This window comes from Pristiophorus japonicus, unplaced genomic scaffold (assembly GCF_044704955.1).
Source record: "Pristiophorus japonicus isolate sPriJap1 unplaced genomic scaffold, sPriJap1.hap1 HAP1_SCAFFOLD_429, whole genome shotgun sequence".
Taxonomy (NCBI): Eukaryota; Metazoa; Chordata; class Chondrichthyes; family Pristiophoridae; genus Pristiophorus; species Pristiophorus japonicus.
The window spans coordinates 203,823-223,083 of record NW_027254190.1 but is presented as its reverse complement, the minus strand read 5'-3'; the positions used below and the strand labels follow the sequence as shown (position 1 = coordinate 223,083).

The 19,261-nt window shown below is 49.6% G+C and overlaps 7 non-coding genes across 7 annotated transcripts; all 7 read right to left on the bottom strand.

Moving 5' to 3' along the window:
* Positions 1-2,091: 2,091 nt before the first annotated feature.
* trnay-gua (transfer RNA tyrosine (anticodon GUA)) lies at positions 2,092-2,184 on the bottom strand. The gene is made up of 2 exons: positions 2,148-2,184; positions 2,092-2,127 (listed from the first exon to the last, which is right to left on the bottom strand). It is a non-coding gene; the product is annotated as a tRNA-Tyr (tRNA).
* A 1,107-nt stretch (positions 2,185-3,291) lies between these two features.
* trnay-gua (transfer RNA tyrosine (anticodon GUA)) lies at positions 3,292-3,384 on the bottom strand. Its single transcript has 2 exons — positions 3,348-3,384; positions 3,292-3,327 (listed from the first exon to the last, which is right to left on the bottom strand). It is a non-coding gene; the product is annotated as a tRNA-Tyr (tRNA).
* Positions 3,385-5,576: 2,192 nt separating this feature from the next.
* On the bottom strand, positions 5,577-5,669 carry trnay-gua (transfer RNA tyrosine (anticodon GUA)). Its single transcript has 2 exons — positions 5,633-5,669; positions 5,577-5,612 (listed from the first exon to the last, which is right to left on the bottom strand). It is a non-coding gene; the product is annotated as a tRNA-Tyr (tRNA).
* A 2,183-nt stretch (positions 5,670-7,852) lies between these two features.
* Positions 7,853-7,945, bottom strand: trnay-gua (transfer RNA tyrosine (anticodon GUA)). Its single transcript has 2 exons — positions 7,909-7,945; positions 7,853-7,888 (listed from the first exon to the last, which is right to left on the bottom strand). It is a non-coding gene; the product is annotated as a tRNA-Tyr (tRNA).
* Positions 7,946-10,181: 2,236 nt separating this feature from the next.
* On the bottom strand, positions 10,182-10,274 carry trnay-gua (transfer RNA tyrosine (anticodon GUA)). The gene is made up of 2 exons: positions 10,238-10,274; positions 10,182-10,217 (listed from the first exon to the last, which is right to left on the bottom strand). It is a non-coding gene; the product is annotated as a tRNA-Tyr (tRNA).
* Positions 10,275-12,510: 2,236 nt separating this feature from the next.
* Positions 12,511-12,603, bottom strand: trnay-gua (transfer RNA tyrosine (anticodon GUA)). Its single transcript has 2 exons — positions 12,567-12,603; positions 12,511-12,546 (listed from the first exon to the last, which is right to left on the bottom strand). It is a non-coding gene; the product is annotated as a tRNA-Tyr (tRNA).
* A 4,397-nt stretch (positions 12,604-17,000) lies between these two features.
* Positions 17,001-17,093, bottom strand: trnay-gua (transfer RNA tyrosine (anticodon GUA)). The gene is made up of 2 exons: positions 17,057-17,093; positions 17,001-17,036 (listed from the first exon to the last, which is right to left on the bottom strand). It is a non-coding gene; the product is annotated as a tRNA-Tyr (tRNA).
* Positions 17,094-19,261: the final 2,168 nt, after the last annotated feature.

Here is a 19,261-nt window from a genome sequence, read left to right as displayed (position 1 = left end):
TTTACAGCCTGGAAAACGCGTGTGACTAACAATCACAAGAGTGTAGCTTTGACTTCTTATCAGGCTCGCAGATTTTTTGCAAGCTGTGCATTATGAATTTAAAGACCTTGCAAGCTGCCCTACTTGGTCGTGCTGCCTGGCGGCTTGCATGGCAAGTGCCTTCTTCGTGCAGCAGGCAGCGTATCAGTCTGCTCAATCGAAGGTCCTGAGTTAAATGCTCAGAAAAGGAATCAGTGCTAAAAAGTCGTTCTTTTAGCTTCTTTCACTTCATATATCCACCTTTGCAAAAATCAAGAAGTCTTGCTTATGACATGGCAGAAAAAAGTTTGCTGTGCTTTGACCCATCTGGCGTGAACTCAGTGACACGTGAGACCACGTTTCTTTCTGGAGAATTGCCCTGAGCCAAAAGCAGAGTGGAGAAGGCGGGCATCGATCCCGCTACCTCTCACATGCTAAGCGAGCGCTCTACCATTTGAGCTAATTCCCCAGCAACTTCTTGCAGGTTGCCCTCGTTTGCTTCTCAGTCGCCTTTTTGCACTCGTCTCCAAGCTGCTCCACGACCATCACAGAAAACCTATTTGAGGACTAGCCCACTCCTTGTATCCAATCGACATTGCGGAGCAGCAGCGAGCGAGCAACAGCAGGACGCGAAGCCACAGTAACGAAGAAAGAAGCCGAGAAGAGCACGAGACCGCGAAAGGGAAGCGAGGTGACCGGCAAGTAGCGGCCGCCCTGTGTGTGAGGGAGCAGGCGAGAGCGCTGTCTGACTGATAGCCAACTTGTTTTGCCTGAAAGGGAGTGCTGAGTGCTTTGAAGTGTTGCTGCCCACGTCTGCGTGTTGCAGACTGGCGCAATCCAAGATCCAGGATTACGTGCTGAGGGACGCACTTAAAATTGGTACAGTCGCCGCAAAGGCACGGTGGGGAAGGGCCACAGTTTAAAGGCCTTCTGCCACGGTAAACCCGGGGGCAGGAATCAGTACACAACTCCCCTCGGGCTGTACTTGCAACTTCTTTTTCGTGTACATGGAGCACCATGATCTGCAAACACCTATGTAGTGCCATGTACAATGTAAGGTCTGTTTCGTAATGCACGTTGAAAAGAAAAAAATGTAAACGTACCGTCACCCATTCCGTGTACTGTATAGTGACACATGTAATGTAATTTTGTTGAATGTACTACAAGGTATCCCGTATTGTACTTGATCTGAAAAGCAAGGAAATGTATAGAACGGAACTGCCGTCAGCACCCAAATGTAATGTATGGGATTGCTGACCGCAGCTAAACATACTGAACTGCTTTTGAATGTACTGTACAAATTCTTTTGGCTTCTCTCACCTCATATATCCATCTTTGCAAAAATCAAGAAGTCTTGCTTATGACATGGCAGAAAATGGTTTGCTGGGCTTTGGCCCATCTGCCGTGAACTCAGTGAGTGACACGTGAGATCACGTTTCTTTCTGGAGAATTGCCCTGAGCCAAAAGCAGAGTGGAGAATGCGGGCATCGATCCCGCTACCTCTCACATGCGAAGCAAGCGCTCGACCATTTGAGCTAATTCCCCAGCAGCTTCTTGCAGGTTGCCCTCGTTTGCTTCTCAGTCGCCTTTTCGCACTCGTCTCCAAGCTGCTCCACGACCATCAGAGAAAACCTATTTGAGGACTAGCCCACTCCTTGTATCCAATCGACATTGCGGAGCAGCAGCGAGCGAGCAACAGCAGGACGCGAAGCCACAGTAACGAAGAAAGAAGCCGAGAAGAGCACGAGACCACGGAAGGGAAGCGAGGTGACCGGCAAGTAGCGGCCGCCCTGTGTGTGAGGGAGCAGGCGAGAGCGCTGTCTGACTGATAGCCAACTTGTTTTGCCTGAAAGGGAGTGCTGAGTGCTTTGAAGTGTTGCTGCTCAATGGCACTCTCTGCTGGTGAGCAGACACAAATGCTCAAACATAACAGCTGTGTGAAGGTGGACGCAGAGTGCATTAAGGTTTGAGACGAGAAAAGTGGTGTCCTGCGTCTTCAGGGCAACATGATGCACCATAAAGTGAAGAGAGCTGGTTTGAGTGAATTGCTGCTTAATCCAAAAGAACACCAGCTCCTTCGAGCCAGAATTGAACCAGCAACCTAAGGATAATCTTGCTGCATATTGCTACTACAGTCCTCTGCTCTACCAACTGAGCTATCAAAGGAAAGCTGCAACGATGCTTCTGTGTGATGATTGTTTTCCCAGCGCATGGTGACGCATCTGGCCTCATGGAGTGGCCTGTGCGTCTTCAGTACCAGCCCATGCTGCAGCGCTGTGAGACTGTGAACCGCCAGCTACTCTTTACAGCCTGGAAAATGCGTGTGACTAACAATCACAAGAGTGTAGCTTTGACTTCTTATCAGGCTCGCACATTTTTTGCAAGCTGTGCATTATGAATTTAAAGACCTTGCAAGCTGCCCTACTTGGTCGTGCTGCCTGGCGGCTTGCATGGCAAGTGCCTTCTTCGTGCAGCAGGCAGCGTATCAGTCTGCTCAATCGAAGGTCCTGAGTTAAATGCTCAGAAAAGGAATCAGTTCATTCACTTCATATATCCACCTTTGCAAAAATCAAGAAGTCTTGCTTATGACATGGCAGAAAAAAGTTTGCTGTGCTTTGACCCATCTGGCGTGAACTCAGTGACACGTGAGACCACGTTTCTTTCTGGAGAGTTGCCCTGAGCGGGCATCGATCCCGCTACCTCTCACATGCTAAGCGAGCGCTCGACCAATTGAGCTAATTCCCCAGCAGCTTCTTGCAAGTTGCCCTCGTTTGCTTCTCAGTCGCCTTTTCGCACTCGTCTCCAAGCTGCTCCACGACCATCAGAGAAAACCTATTTGAGGACTAGCCCACTCCTTTTATCCAATCGACATTGCGGAGCAGCAGCGAGCGAGCAACAGCAGGACGCGAAGCCACAGTAACGAAGAAAGAAGCCGAGAAGAGCACGAGACCACGGAAGGGAAGCGAGGTGACCGGCAAGTAGCGGCCGCCCTGTGTGTGAGGGAGCAGGCGAGAGCGCTGTCTGACTGATAGCCAACTTGTTTTGCCTGAAAGGGAGTGCTGAGTGCTTTGAAGTGTTGCTGCTCAATGGCACTCTCTGCTGGTGAGCAGACACAAATGCTCAAACATAACAGCTGTGTGAAGGTGGACGCAGAGTGCATTAAGGTTTGAGACGAGAAAAGTGGTGTCCTGCGTCTTCAGGGCAACATGATGCACCATAAAGTGAAGAGAGCTGGTTTGAGTGAATTGCTGCTTAATCCAAAAGAACACCAGCTCCTTCGAGCCAGAATTGAACCAGCAACCTAAGGATAATCTTGCTGCATATTGCTACTACAGTCCTCTGCTCTACCAACTGAGCTATCAAAGGAAAGCTGCAACGATGCTTCTGTGTGATGATTGTTTTCCCAGCGCATGGTGACGCATCTGGCCTCATGGAGTGGCCTGTGCGTCTTCAGTACCAGCCCATGCTGCAGCGCTGTGAGACTGTGAACCGCCAGCTACTCTTTACAGCCTGGAAAATGCGTGTGACTAACAATCACAAGAGTGTAGCTTTGACTTCTTATCAGGCTCGCACAGTTTTTGCAAGCTGTGCATTATGAATTTAAAGACCTTGCAAGCTGCCCTACTTGGTCGTGCTGCCTGGCGGCTTGCATGGCAAGTGCCTTCTTCGTGCAGCAGGCAGCGTATCAGTCTGCTCAATCGAAGGTCCTGAGTTAAATGCTCAGAAAAGGAATCAGTTCATTCACTTCATATATCCACCTTTGCAAAAAGCAAGAAGTCTTGCTTATGACATGGCAGAAAAAAGTTTGCTGTGCTTTGACCCATCTGGCGTGAACTCAGTGACACGTGAGACCACGTTTCTTTCTGGAGAGTTGCCCTGAGCGGGCATCGATCCCGCTACCTCTCACATGCTAAGCGAGCGCTCGACCATTTGAGCTAATTCCCCAGCAGCTTCTTGCAAGTTGCCCTCGTTTGCTTCTCAGTCGCCTTTTCGCACTCGTCTCCAAGCTGCTCCACGACCATCAGAGAAAACCTATTTGAGGACTAGCCCACTCCTTTTATCCAATCGACATTGCGGAGCAGCAGCGAGCGAGCAACAGCAGGACGCGAAGCCACAGTAACGAAGAAAGAAGCCGAGAAGAGCACGAGACCGCGAAAGGGAAGCGAGGTGACCGGCAAGTAGCGGCCGCCCTGTGTGTGAGGGAGCAGGCGACAGCGCTGTCTGACTGATAGCCAACTTGTTTTGCCTGAAAGGGAGTGCTGAGTGCTTTGAAGTGTTGCTGCCCACGTCTGCGTGTTGCAGACTGGCGCAATCCAAGATCCAGGATTACGTGCTGAGGGACGCACTTAAAATTGGTACAGTCGCCGCAAAGGCACGGTGGGGAAGGGCCACAGTTTAAAGGCCTTCTGCCACGGTAAACCCGGGGGCAGGAATCAGTACACAACTCCCCTCGGGCTGTACTTGCAACTTCTTTTTCGTGTACATGGAGCACCATGATCTGCAAACACCTATGTAGTGCCATGTACAATGTAAGGTCTGTTTCGTAATGCACGTTGAAAAGAAAAAAATGTAAACGTACCGTCACCCATTCCGTGTACTGTATAGTGACACATGTAATGTAATTTTGTTGAATGTACTACAAGGTATCCCGTATTGTACTTGATCTGAAAAGCAAGGAAATGTATAGAACGGAACTGCCGTCAGCACCCAAATGTAATGTATGGGATTGCTGACCGCAGCTAAACATACTGAACTGCTTTTGAATGTACTGTACAAATTCTTTTGGCTTCTCTCACCTCATATATCCATCTTTGCAAAAATCAAGAAGTCTTGCTTCTGACATGGCAGAAAATGGTTTGCTGGGCTTTGGCCCATCTGCCGTGAACTCAGTGAGTGACACGTGAGATCACGTTTCTTTCTGGAGAATTGCCCTGAGCCAAAAGCAGAGTGGAGAATGCGGGCATCGATCCCGCTACTTCTCACATGCTAAGCGAGCGCTCTACCATTTGAGCTAATTCCCCAGTAGCTCCTTGCAGTTGACCCTCGTTTGCTTCTCAGTCGCCTTTTCGCACTCGTCTGCAAGCTGCTCCACGACCATCAGAGAAAACCTATTTGAGGATTGGCCCACTCCTTCAATGCATTGTATCCAATCGACATTGCGGAGCAGCATCGAGCGAGCAACAGCAGGACGCGAAGCCACAGTAACGAAGAAAGAAGCCGAGAAGAGCACGAGACCACGGAAGGGAAGCGAGGTGACCGGCAAGTAGCGGCCGCCCTGTGTGTGAGGGAGCAGGCGAGAGCGCTGTCTGACTGATAGCCAACTTGTTTTGCCTGAAAGGGAGTGCTGAGTGCTTTGAAGTGTTGCTGCTCAATGGCACTCTCTGCTGGTGAGCAGACACAAATGCTCAAACATAACAGCTGTGTGAAGGTGGACGCAGAGTGCATTAAGGTTTGAGACGAGAAAAGTGGTGTCCTGCGTCTTCAGGGCAACATGATGCACCATAAAGTGAAGAGAGCTGGTTTGAGTGAATTGCTGCTTAATCCAAAAGAACACCAGCTCCTTCGAGCCAGAATTGAACCAGCAACCTAAGGATAATCTTGCTGCATATTGCTACTACAGTCCTCTGCTCTACCAACTGAGCTATCAAAGGAAAGCTGCAAAGATGCTTCTGTGTGATGATTGTTTTCCCAGCGCATGTTGACGCATCTGGCCTCATGGAGTGGCCTGTGCGTCTTCAGTACCAGCCCATGCTGCAGCGCTGTGAGACTGTGAACCGCCAGCTACTCTTTACAGCCTGGAAAACGCGTGTGACTAACAATCACAAGAGTGTAGCTTTGACTTCTTATCAGGCTCGCAGATTTTTTGCAAGCTGTGCATTATGAATTTAAAGACCTTGCAAGCTGCCCTACTTGGTCGTGCTGCCTGGCGGCTTGCATGGCAAGTGCCTTCTTCGTGCAGCAGGCAGCGTATCAGTCTGCTCAATCGAAGGTCCTGAGTTAAATGCTCAGAAAAGGAATCAGTTCATTCACTTCATATATCCACCTTTGCAAAAAGCAAGAAGTCTTGCTTATGACATGGCAGAAAAAAGTTTGCTGTGCTTTGACCCATCTGGCGTGAACTCAGTGACACGTGAGACCACGTTTCTTTCTGGAGAGTTGCCCTGAGCGGGCATCGATCCCGCTACCTCTCACATGCTAAGCGAGCGCTCGACCATTTGAGCTAATTCCCCAGCAGCTTCTTGCAAGTTGCCCTCGTTTGCTTCTCAGTCGCCTTTTCGCACTCGTCTCCAAGCTGCTCCACGACCATCAGAGAAAACCTATTTGAGGACTAGCCCACTCCTTGTATCCAATCGACATTGCGGAGCAGCAGCGAGCGAGCAACAGCAGGACGCGAAGCCACAGTAACGAAGAAAGAAGCCGAGAAGAGCACGAGACCGCGAAAGGGAAGCGAGGTGACCGGCAAGTAGCGGCCGCCCTGTGTGTGAGGGAGCAGGCGACAGCGCTGTCTGACTGATAGCCAACTTGTTTTGCCTGAAAGGGAGTGCTGAGTGCTTTGAAGTGTTGCTGCCCACGTCTGCGTGTTGCAGACTGGCGCAATCCAAGATCCAGGATTACGTGCTGAGGGACGCACTTAAAATTGGTACAGTCGCCGCAAAGGCACGGTGGGGAAGGGCCACAGTTTAAAGGCCTTCTGCCACGGTAAACCCGGGGGCAGGAATCAGTACACAACTCCCCTCGGGCTGTACTTGCAACTTCTTTTTCGTGTACATGGAGCACCATGATCTGCAAACACCTATGTAGTGCCATGTACAATGTAAGGTCTGTTTCGTAATGCACGTTGAAAAGAAAAAAATGTAAATGTACCGTCACCCATTCCGTGTACTGTATAGTGACACATGTAATGTAATTTTGTTGAATGTACTACAAGGTATCCCGTATTGTACTTGATCTGAAAAGCAAGGAAATGTATAGAACGGAACTGCCGTCAGCACCCAAATGTAATGTATGGGATTGCTGACCGCAGCTAAACATACTGAACTGCTTTTGAATGTACTGTACAAATTCTTTTGGCTTCTCTCACCTCATATATCCATCTTTGCAAAAATCAAGAAGTCTTGCTTCTGACATGGCAGAAAATGGTTTGCTGGGCTTTGGCCCATCTGCCGTGAACTCAGTGAGTGACACGTGAGATCACGTTTCTTTCTGGAGAATTGCCCTGAGCCAAAAGCAGAGTGGAGAATGCAGGCATCGATCCCGCTACCTCTCACATGCTAAGCGAGCGCTCTACCATTTGAGCTAATTCCCCAGCAGCTTCTTGCCGGTTGCCCTCGTTTGCTTCTCAGTCGCCTTTTCGCACTCGTCTCCAAGCTGCTCCACGACCATCAGAGAAAACCTATTTGAGGACTAGCCCACTCCTTGTATCCAATCGACATTGCGGAGCAGCAGCGAGCGAGCAACAGCAGGACGCGAAGCCACAGTAACGAAGAAAGAAGCCGAGAAGAGCACGAGACCACGGAAGGGAAGCGAGGTGACCGGCAAGTAGCGGCCGCCCTGTGTGTGAGGGAGCAGGCGAGAGCGCTGTCTGACTGATAGCCAACTTGTTTTGCCTGAAAGGGAGTGCTGAGTGCTTTGAAGTGTTGCTGCTCAATGGCACTCTCTGCTGGTGAGCAGACACAAATGCTCAAACATAACAGCTGTGTGAAGGTGGACGCAGAGTGCATTAAGGTTTGAGACGAGAAAAGTGGTGTCCTGCGTCTTCAGGGCAACATGATGCACCATAAAGTGAAGAGAGCTGGTTTGAGTGAATTGCTGCTTAATCCAAAAGAACACCAGCTCCTTCGAGCCTGAATTGAACCAGCAACCTAAGGATAATCTTGCTGCATATTGCTACTACAGTCCTCTGCTCTACCAACTGAGCTATCAAAGGAAAGCTGCAAAGATGCTTCTGTGTGATGATTGTTTTCCCAGCGCATGTTGACGCATCTGGCCTCATGGAGTGGCCTGTGCGTCTTCAGTACCAGCCCATGCTGCAGCGCTGTGAGACTGTGAACCGCCAGCTACTCTTTACAGCCTGGAAAACGCGTGTGACTAACAATCACAAGAGTGTAGCTTTGACTTCTTATCAGGCTCGCAGATTTTTTGCAAGCTGTGCATTATGAATTTAAAGACCTTGCAAGCTGCCCTACTTGGTCGTGCTGCCTGGCGGCTTGCATGGCAAGTGCCTTCTTCGTGCAGCAGGCAGCGTATCAGTCTGCTCAATCGAAGGTCCTGAGTTAAATGCTCAGAAAAGGAATCAGTGCTAAAAAGTCGTTCTTTTAGCTTCTTTCACTTCATATATCCACCTTTGCAAAAATCAAGAAGTCTTGCTTCTGACATGGCAGAAAATGGTTTGCTGGGCTTTGACCCATCTGGCGTGAACTCAGTGACACGTGAGACCACGTTTCTTTCTGGAGAATTGCCCTGAGCCAAAAGCAGAGTGGAGAATGCGGGCATCGATCCCGCTACCTCTCACATGCTAAGCGAGCGCTCTACCATTTGAGCTAATTCCCCAGCAACTTCTTGCAGGTTGCCCTCGTTTGCTTCTCAGTCGCCTTTTCGCACTCGTCTCCAAGCTGCTCCACGACCATCAGAGAAAACCTATTTCAGGACTAGCCCACTCCTTGTATCCAATCGACATTGCGGAGCAGCAGCGAGCGAGCAACAGCAGGACGCGAAGCCACAGTAACGAAGAAAGAAGCCGAGAAGAGCACGAGACCGCGAAAGGGAAGCGAGGTGACCGGCAAGTAGCGGCCACCCTGTGTGTGAGGGAGCAGGCGAGAGCGCTGTCTGACTGATAGCCAACTTGTTTTGCCTGAAAGGGAGTGCTGAGTGCTTTGAAGTGTTGCTGCCCACGTCTGCGTGTTGCAGACTGGCGCAATCCAAGATCCAGGATTACGTGCTGAGGGACGCACTTAAAATTGGTACAGTCACCGCAAAGGCACGGTGGGGAAGGGCCACAGTTTAAAGGCCTTCTGCCACGGTAAACCCGGGGGCAGGAATCAGTACACAACTCCCCTCGGGCTGTACTTGCAACTTCTTTTTCGTGTACATGGAGCACCATGGTCTGCAAACACCTATGTAGTGCCATGTACAATGTAAGGTCTGTTTCATAATGCACGTTGAAAAGAAAAAAATGTAAACGTACCGTCACCCATTCCGTGTACTGTATAGTGACACATGTAATGTAATTTTGTTGAATGTACTACAAGGTATCCCGTATTGTACTTGATCTGAAAAGCAAGGAAATGTATAGAACGGAACTGCCGTCAGCACCCAAATGTAATGTATGGGATTGCTGACCGCAGCTAAACATACTGAACTGCTTTTGAATGTACTGTACAAATTCTTTTGGCTTCTCTCACCTCATATATCCATCTTTGCAAAAATCAAGAAGTCTTGCTTATGACATGGCAGAAAATGGCTTGCTGGGCTTTGGCCCATCTGCCGTGAACTCAGTGAGTGACACGTGAGATCACGTTTCTTTCTGGAGAATTGCCCTGAGCCAAAAGCAGAGTGGAGAATGCGGGCATCGATCCCGCTACCTCTCACATGCGAAGCAAGCGCTCTACCATTTGAGCTAATTCCCCAGTAGCTACTTGTAGTTGACCCTCGTTTGCTTCTCAGTCGCCTTTTCGCACTCGTCGGCAAGCTGCTCCACGACCATCAGAGAAAACCTATTTGAGGATTGGCCCACTCCTTCAATGCATTGTATCCAATCGACATTGCGGAGCAGCATCGAGCGAGCAACAGCAGGACGGGAAGCCACAGTAACGAAGAAAGAAGCCGAGAAGAGCACGAGACCACGGAAGGGAAGCGAGGTGACCGGCAAGTAGCGGCCGCCCTGTGTGTGAGGGAGCAGGCGAGAGCGCTGTCTGACTGATAGCCAACTTGTTTTGCCTGAAAGGGAGTGCTGAGTGCTTTGAAGTGTTGCTGCTCAATGGCACTCTCTGCTGGTGAGCAGACACAAATGCTCAAACATAACAGCTGTGTGAAGGTGGACGCAGAGTGCATTAAGGTTTGAGACGAGAAAAGTGGTGTCCTGCGTCTTCAGGGCAACATGATGCACCATAAAGTGAAGAGAGCTGGTTTGAGTGAATTGCTGCTTAATCCAAAAGAACACCAGCTCCTTCGAGCCGGAATTGAGCCAGCAACCTAAGGATAATCTTGCTGCATATTGCTACTACAGTCCTCTGCTCTACCAACTGAGCTATCAAAGGAAAGCTGCAAAGATGCTTCTGTGTGATGATTGTTTTCCCAGCGCATGTTGACGCATCTGGCCTCATGGAGTGGCCTGTGCGTCTTCAGTACCAGCCCATGCTGCAGCGCTGTGAGACTGTGAACCGCCAGCTACTCTTTACAGCCTGGAAAATGCGTGTGACTAACAATCACAAGAGTGTAGCTTTGACTTCTTATCAGGCTCGCACATTTTTTGCAAGCTGTGCATTATGAATTTAAAGACCTTGCAAGCTGCCCTACTTGGTCGTGCTGCCTGGCGGCTTGCATGGCAAGTGCCTTCTTCGTGCAGCAGGCAGCGTATCAGTCTGCTCAATCGAAGGTTCTGAGTTAAATGCTCAGAAAAGGAATCAGTGCTAAAAAGTCGTTCTTTTAGCTTCTTTCACTTCATATATCCACCTTTGCAAAAATCAAGAAGTCTTGCTTATGACATGGCAGAAAAAAGTTTGCTGTGCTTTGACCCATCTGGCGTGAACTCAGTGACACGTGAGACCACGTTTCTTTCTGGAGAATTGCCCTGAGCCAAAAGCAGAGTGGAGAATGCGGGCATCGATCCCGCTACCTCTCACATGCTAAGCGAGCGCTCTACCATTTGAGCTAATTCCCCAGCAACTTCTTGCAGGTTGCCCTCGTTTGCTTCTCAGTCGCCTTTTCGCACTCGTCTCCAAGCTGCTCCACGACCATCAGAGAAAACCTATTTGAGGACTAGCCCACTCCTTGTATCCAATCGACATTGCGGAGCAGCAGCGAGCGAGCAACAGCAGGACGCGAAGCCACAGTAACGAAGAAAGAAGCGGAGAAGAGCACGAGACCGCGAAAGGGAAGCGAGGTGACCGGCAAGTAGCGGCCACCCTGTGTGTGAGGGAGCAGGCGAGAGCGCTGTCTGACTGATAGCCAACTTGTTTTGCCTGAAAGGGAGTGCTGAGTGCTTTGAAGTGTTGCTGCCCACGTCTGCGTGTTGCAGACTGGCGCAATCCAAGATCCAGGATTACGTGCTGAGGGACGCACTTAAAATTGGTACAGTCACCGCAAAGGCACGGTGGGGAAGGGCCACAGTTTAAAGGCCTTCTGCCACGGTAAACCCGGGGGCAGGAATCAGTACACAACTCCCCTCGGGCTGTACTTGCAACTTCTTTTTCGTGTACATGGAGCACCATGATCTGCAAACACCTATGTAGTGCCATGTACAATGTAAGGTCTGTTTCGTAATGCACGTTGAAAAGAAAAAAATGTAAACGTACCGTCACCCATTCCGTGTACTGTATAGTGACACATGTAATGTAATTTTGTTGAATGTACTACAAGGTATCCCGTATTGTACTTGATCTGAAAAGCAAGGAAATGTATAGAACGGAACTGCCGTCAGCACCCAAATGTAATGTATGGGATTGCTGACCGCAGCTAAACATACTGAACTGCTTTTGAATGTACTGTACAAATTCTTTTGGCTTCTCTCACCTCATATATCCATCTTTGCAAAAATCAAGAAGTCTTGCTTATGACATGGCAGAAAATGGCTTGCTGGGCTTTGGCCCATCTGCCGTGAACTCAGTGAGTGACACGTGAGATCACGTTTCTTTCTGGAGAATTGCCCTGAGCCAAAAGCAGAGTGGAGAATGCGGGCATCGATCCCGCTACCTCTCACATGCGAAGCAAGCGCTCTACCATTTGAGCTAATTCCCCAGTAGCTACTTGCAGTTGACCCTCGTTTGCTTCTCAGTCGCCTTTTCGCACTCGTCGGCAAGCTGCTCCACGACCATCAGAGAAAACCTATTTGAGGATTGGCCCACTCCTTCAATGCATTGTATCCAATCGACATTGCGGAGCAGCATCGAGCGAGCAACAGCAGGACGGGAAGCCACAGTAACGAAGAAAGAAGCCGAGAAGAGCACGAGACCACGGAAGGGAAGCGAGGTGACCGGCAAGTAGCGGCCGCCCTGTGTGTGAGGGAGCAGGCGAGAGCGCTGTCTGACTGATAGCCAACTTGTTTTGCCTGAAAGGGAGTGCTGAGTGCTTTGAAGTGTTGCTGCTCAATGGCACTCTCTGCTGGTGAGCAGACACAAATGCTCAAACATAACAGCTGTGTGAAGGTGGACGCAGAGTGCATTAAGGTTTGAGACGAGAAAAGTGGTGTCCTGCGTCTTCAGGGCAACATGATGCACCATAAAGTGAAGAGAGCTGGTTTGAGTGAATTGCTGCTTAATCCAAAAGAACACCAGCTCCTTCGAGCCGGAATTGAACCAGCAACCTAAGGATAATCTTGCTGCATATTGCTACTACAGTCCTCTGCTCTACCAACTGAGCTATCAAAGGAAAGCTGCAAAGATGCTTCTGTGTGATGATTGTTTTCCCAGCGCATGTTGATGCATCTGGCCTCATGGAGTGGCCTGTGCGTCTTCAGTACCAGCCCATGCTGCAGCGCTGTGAGACTGTGAACCGCCAGCTACTCTTTACAGCCTGGAAAACGCGTGTGACTAACAATCACAAGAGTGTAGCTTTGACTTCTTATCAGGCTCGCACATTTTTTGCAAGCTGTGCATTATGAATTTAAAGACCTTGCAAGCTGCCCTACTTGGTCGTGCTGCCTGGCGGCTTGCATGGCAAGTGCCTTCTTCGTGCAGCAGGCAGCGTATCAATCTGCTCAATCGAAGGTCCTGAGTTAAATGCTCAGAAAAGGAATCAGTGCTAAAAAGTCGTTCTTTTAGCTTCTTTCACTTCATATATCCACCTTTGCAAAAATCAAGAAGTCTTGCTTATGACATGGCAGAAAAAAGTTTGCTGTGCTTTGACCCATCTGGCGTGAACTCAGTGACACGTGAGACCACGTTTCTTTCTGGAGAATTGCCCTGAGCCAAAAGCAGAGTAGAGAATGCAGGCATCGATCCCGCTACCTCTCACATGCTAAGCGAGCGCTCTACCATTGGAGCTAATTCCCCAGCAGCTTCTTGCAGGTTGCCCTCGTTTGCTTCTCAGTCGCCTTTTCGCACTCGTCTCCAAGCTGCTCCACGACCATCAGAGAAAACCTATTTGAGGACTAGCCCACTCCTTGTATCCAATCGACATTGCGGAGCAGCAGCGAGCGAGCAACAGCAGGACGCGAAGCCACAGTAACGAAGAAAGAAGCCGAGAAGAGCACGAGACCGCGAAAGGGAAGCGAGGTGACCGGCAAGTAGCGGCCGCCCTGTGTGTGAGGGAGCAGGCGAGAGCGCTGTCTGACTGATAGCCAACTTGTTTTGCCTGAAAGGGAGTGCTGAGTGCTTTGAAGTGTTGCTGCCCACGTCTGCGTGTTGCAGACTGGCGCAATCCAAGATCCAGGATTACGTGCTGAGGGACGCACTTAAAATTGGTACAGTCGCCGCAAAGGCACGGTGGGGAAGGGCCACAGTTTAAAGGCCTTCTGCCACGGTAAACCCGGGGGCAGGAATCAGTACACAACTCCCCTCGGGCTGTACTTGCAACTTCTTTTTCGTGTACATGGAGCACCATGATCTGCAAACACCTATGTAGTGCCATGTACAATGTAAGGTCTGTTTCGTAATGCACGTTGAAAAGAAAAAAATGTAAACGTACCGTCACCCATTCCGTGTACTGTATAGTGACACATGTAATGTAATTTTGTTGAATGTACTACAAGGTATCCCGTATTGTACTTGATCTGAAAAGCAAGGAAATGTATAGAACGGAACTGCCGTCAGCACCCAAATGTAATGTATGGGATTGCTGACCGCAGCTAAACATACTGAACTGCTTTTGAATGTACTGTACAAATTCTTTTGGCTTCTCTCACCTCATATATCCATCTTTGCAAAAATCAAGAAGTCTTGCTTATGACATGGCAGAAAATGGTTTGCTGGGCTTTGGCCCATCTGCCGTGAACTCAGTGAGTGACACGTGAGATCACGTTTCTTTCTGGAGAATTGCCCTGAGCCAAAAGCAGAGTGGAGAATGCGGGCATCGATCCCACTACCTCTCACATGCGAAGCAAGCACTCTACCATTTGAGCTAATTCCCCAGTAGCTACTTGCAGTTGACCCTCGTTTGCTTCTCAGTCGCCTTTTCGCACTCGTCTGCAAGCTGCTCCACGACCATCAGAGAAAACCTATTTGAGGATTGGCCCACTCCTTCAATGCATTGTATCCAATCGACATTGCGGAGCAGCATCGAGCGAGCAACAGCAGGACGGGAAGCCACAGTAACGAAGAAAGAAGCCGAGAAGAGCACGAGACCACGGAAGGGAAGCGAGGTGACCGGCAAGTAGCGGCCGCCCTGTGTGTGAGGGAGCAGGCGAGAGCGCTGTCTGACTGATAGCCAACTTGTTTTGCCTGAAAGGGAGTGCTGAGTGCTTTGAAGTGTTGCTGCCCACGTCTGCGTGTTGCAGACTGACGCAATCCAAGATCCAGGATTACGTGCTGAGGGACGCACTTAAAATTGGTACAGTCGCCGCAAAGGCACGGTGGGGAAGGGCCACAGTTTAAAGGCCTTCTGCCACGGTAAACCCGGGGGCAGGAATCAGTACACAACTCCCCTCGGGCTGTACTTGCAACTTCTTTTTCGTGTACATGGAGCACCATGATCTGCAAACACCTATGTAGTGCCATGTACAATGTAAGGTCTGTTTCGTAATGCACGTTGAAAAGAAAAAAATGTAAACGTACCGTCACCCATTCCGTGTACTGTATAGTGACACATGTAATGTAATTTTGTTGAATGTACTACAAGGTATCCCGTATTGTACTTGATCTGAAAAGCAAGGAAATGTATAGAACGGAACTGCCGTCAGCACCCAAATGTAATGTATGGGATTGCTGACCGCAGCTAAACATACTGAACTGCTTTTGAATGTACTGTACAAATTCTTTTGGCTTCTCTCACCTCATATATCCATCTTTGCAAAAATCAAGAAGTCTTGCTTCTGACATGGCAGAAAATGGTTTGCTGGGCTTTGGCCCATCTGCCGTGAACTCAGTGAGTGACACGTGAGATCACGTTTCTTTCTGGAGAATTGCCCTGAGCCAAAAGCAGAGTGGAGAATGCGGGCATCGATCCCGCTACCTCTCACATGCTAAGCGAGCGCTCTACCATTTGAGCTAATTCCCCAGCAGCTTCTTGCAGGTTGCCCTCGTTTGCTTCTCAGTCGCCTTTTCGCACTCGTCTCCAAGCTGCTCCACGACCATCAGAGAAAACCTATTTGAGGACTAGCCCACTCCTTGTATCCAATCGACATTGCGGAGCAGCAGCGAGCGAGCAACAGCAGGACGCGAAGCCACAGTAACGAAGAAAGAAGCCGAGAAGAGCACGAGACCGCGAAAGGGAAGCGAGGTGACCGGCAAGTAGCGGCCGCCCTGTGTGTGAGGGAGCAGGCGAGAGCGCTGTCTGACTGATAGCCAACTTGTTTTGCCTGAAAGGGAGTGCTGAGTGCTTTGAAGTGTTGCTGCCCACGTCTGCGTGTTGCAGACTGACGCAATCCAAGATCCAGGATTACGTGCTGAGGGACGCACTTAAAATTGGTACAGTCGCCGCAAAGGCACGGTGGGGAAGGGCCACAGTTTAAAGGCCTTCTGCCACGGTAAACCCGGGGGCAGGAATCAGTACACAACTCCCCTCGGGCTGTACTTGCAACTTCTTTTTCGTGTACATGGAGCACCATGATCTGCAAACACCTATGTAGTGCCATGTACAATGTAAGGTCTGTTTCGTAATGCACGTTGAAAAGAAAAAAATGTAAACGTACCGTCACCCATTCCGTGTACTGTATAGTGACACATGTAATGTAATTTTGTTGAATGTACTACAAGGTATCCCGTATTGTACTTGATCTGAAAAGCAAGGAAATGTATAGAACGGAACTGCCGTCAGCACCCAAATGTAATGTATGGGATTGCTGACCGCAGCTAAACATACTGAACTGCTTTTGAATGTACTGTACAAATTCTTTTGGCTTCTCTCACCTCATATATCCATCTTTGCAAAAATCAAGAAGTCTTGCTTCTGACATGGCAGAAAATGGTTTGCTGGGCTTTGGCCCATCTGCCGTGAACTCAGTGAGTGACACGTGAGATCACGTTTCTTTCTGGAGAATTGCCCTGAGCCAAAAGCAGAGTGGAGAATGCGGGCATCGATCCCGCTACCTCTCACATGCGAAGCAAGCGCTCTACCATTTGAGCTAATTCCCCAGTAGCTTCTTGCAGTTGAGCCTCGTTTGCTTCTCAGTCGCCTTTTCGCACTCGTCTCCAAGCTGCTCCACGACCATCAGAGAAAACCTATTTGAGGATTGGCCCACTCCTTCAATGCATTGTATCCAATCGACATTGCGGAGCAGCATCGAGCGAGCAACAACAGGACGGGAAGCCACAGTAACGAAGAAAGAAGCCGAGAAGAGCACGAGACCACGGAAGGGAAGCGAGGTGACCGGCAAGTAGCGGCCGCCCTGTGTGTGAGGGAGCAGGCGAGAGCGCTGTCTGACTGATAGCCAACTTGTTTTGCCTGAAAGGGAGTGCTGAGTGCTTTGAAGTGTTGCTGCTCAATGGCACTCTCTGCTGGTGAGCAGACACAAATGCTCAAGCATAACAGCTGTGTGAAGGTGGATGCAGAGTGCATTAAGGTTTGAGACGAGAAAAGTGGTGTCCTGCGTCTTCAGGGCAACATGATGCATCATAAAGTGAAGAGAGCTGGTTTGAGTGAATTGCTGCTTAATCCAAAAGAACACCAGCTTCTTCGAGCCGGAATTGAACCAGCAACCTAAGGATAATCTTGCTGCATATTGCTACTACAGTCCTCTGCTCTACCAACTGAGCTATCAAAGGAAAGCTGCAAAGGAGGTTCTGTGTGATGATTGTTTTCCCAGCGCATGTTGACGCATCTGGCCTCATGGAGTGGCCTGTGCGTCTTCAGTACCAGCCCATGCTGCAGCGCTGTGAGACTGTGACCCGCCAGCTACTCTTTACAGCCTGGAAAACGCGTGTGACTAACAATCACAAGAGTGTAGCTTTGACTTCTTGTCAGGCTCGCAGATTTTTTGCAAGCTGTGCATTATGAATTTAAAGACCTTGCAAGCTGCCCTACTTGGTCGTGCTGCCTGGCGGCTTGCATGGCAAATGCCTTCTTCGTGCAGCAGGCAGCGTATGTATCAGTCTGCTCAATCGAAGGTCCTGAGTTCAATGCTCAGAAAAGGAATCAGTGCTAAAAAGTCGTTCTTTTAGCTTCTTTCACTTCATATATCCACCTTTGCAAAAATCAAGAAGTCTTGCTTATGACATGGCAGAAAAAAGTTTGCTGTGCTTTGACCCATCTGGCGTGAACTCAGTGACACGTGAGACCACGTTTCTTTCTGGAGAATTGCCCTGAGCCAAAAGCAGAGTGGAGAATGCGGGCATCGATCCCGCTACCTCTCACATGCTAAGCGAGCGCTCTACCATTTGAGCTAATTCCCCAGCAGCTTCTTGCAGGTTGCCCTCGTTTGCTTCTCAGTCGCCTTTTCGCACTCGTCTCCAAGCTGCTCCACGACCATCAGAGAAAACCTATTTGAGGACTAGCCCACTCCTTGTATCCAATCGACATTGCGGAGCAGCAGCGAGCGAGAAACAGCAGGACGCGAAGCCACAGTAACGAAGAAAGAAGCCGAGAAGAGCACGAGACCGCGAAAGGGAAGCGAGGTGACCGGCAAGTAGCGGCCGCCCTGTGTGTGAGGGAGCAGGCGAGAGCGCTGTCTGACTGATAGCCAACTTGTTTTGCCTGAAAGGGAGTGCTGAGTGCTTTGAAGTGTTGCTGCCCACGTCTGCGTGTTGCAGACTGACGCAATCCAAGATCCAGGATTACGTGCTGAGGGACGCACTTAAAATTGGTACAGTCGCCGCAAAGGCACGGTGGGGAAGGGCCACAGTTTAAAGGCCTTCTGCCACGGTAAACCCGGGGGCAGGAATCAGTACACAACTCCCCTCGGGCTGTACTTGCAACTTCTTTTTCGTGTACATGGAGCACCATGATCTGCAAACACCTATGTAGTGCCATGTACAATGTAAGGTCTGTTTCGTAATGCACGTTGAAAAGAAAAAAATGTAAACGTACCGTCACCCATTCCGTGTACTGTATAGTGACACATGTAATGTAATTTTGTTGAATGTACTACAAGGTATCCCGTATTGTACTTGATCTGAAAAGCAAGGAAATGTATAGAACGGAACTGCCGTCAGCACCCAAATGTAATGTATGGGATTGCTGACCGCAGCTAAACATACTGAACTGCTTTTGAATGTACTGTACAAATTCTTTTGGCTTCTCTCACCTCATATATCCATCTTTGCAAAAATCAAGAAGTCTTGCTTCTGACATGGCAGAAAATGGTTTGCTGGGCTTTGGCCCATCTGCCGTGAACTCAGTGAGTGACACGTGAGATCACGTTTCTTTCTGGAGAATTGCCCTGAGCCAAAAGCAGAGTGGAGAATGCGGGCATCGATCCCGCTACCTCTCACATGCGAAGCAAGCGCTCTACCATTTGAGCTAATTCCCCAGTAGCTTCTTGCAGTTGAGCCTCGTTTGCTTCTCAGTCGCCTTTTCGCACTCGTCTCCAAGCTGCTCCACGACCATCAGAGAAAACCTATTTGAGGATTGGCCCACTCCTTCAATGCATTGTATCCAATCGACATTACGGAGCAGCATCGAGCGAGCAACAGCAGGACGGGAAGCCACAGTAACGAAGAAAGAAGCCGAGAAGAGCACGAGACCACGGAAGGGAAGCGAGGTGACCGGCAAGTAGCGGCCGCCCTGTGTGTGAGGGAGCAGGCGAGAGCGCTGTCTGACTGATAGCCAACTTGTTTTGCCTGAAAGGGAGTGCTGAGTGCTTTGAAGTGTTGCTGCTCAATGGCACTCTCTGCTGGTGAGCAGACACAAATGCTCAAGCATAACAGCTGTGTGAAGGTGGATGCAGAGTGCATTAAGGTTTGAGACGAGAAAAGTGGTGTCCTGCGTCTTCAGG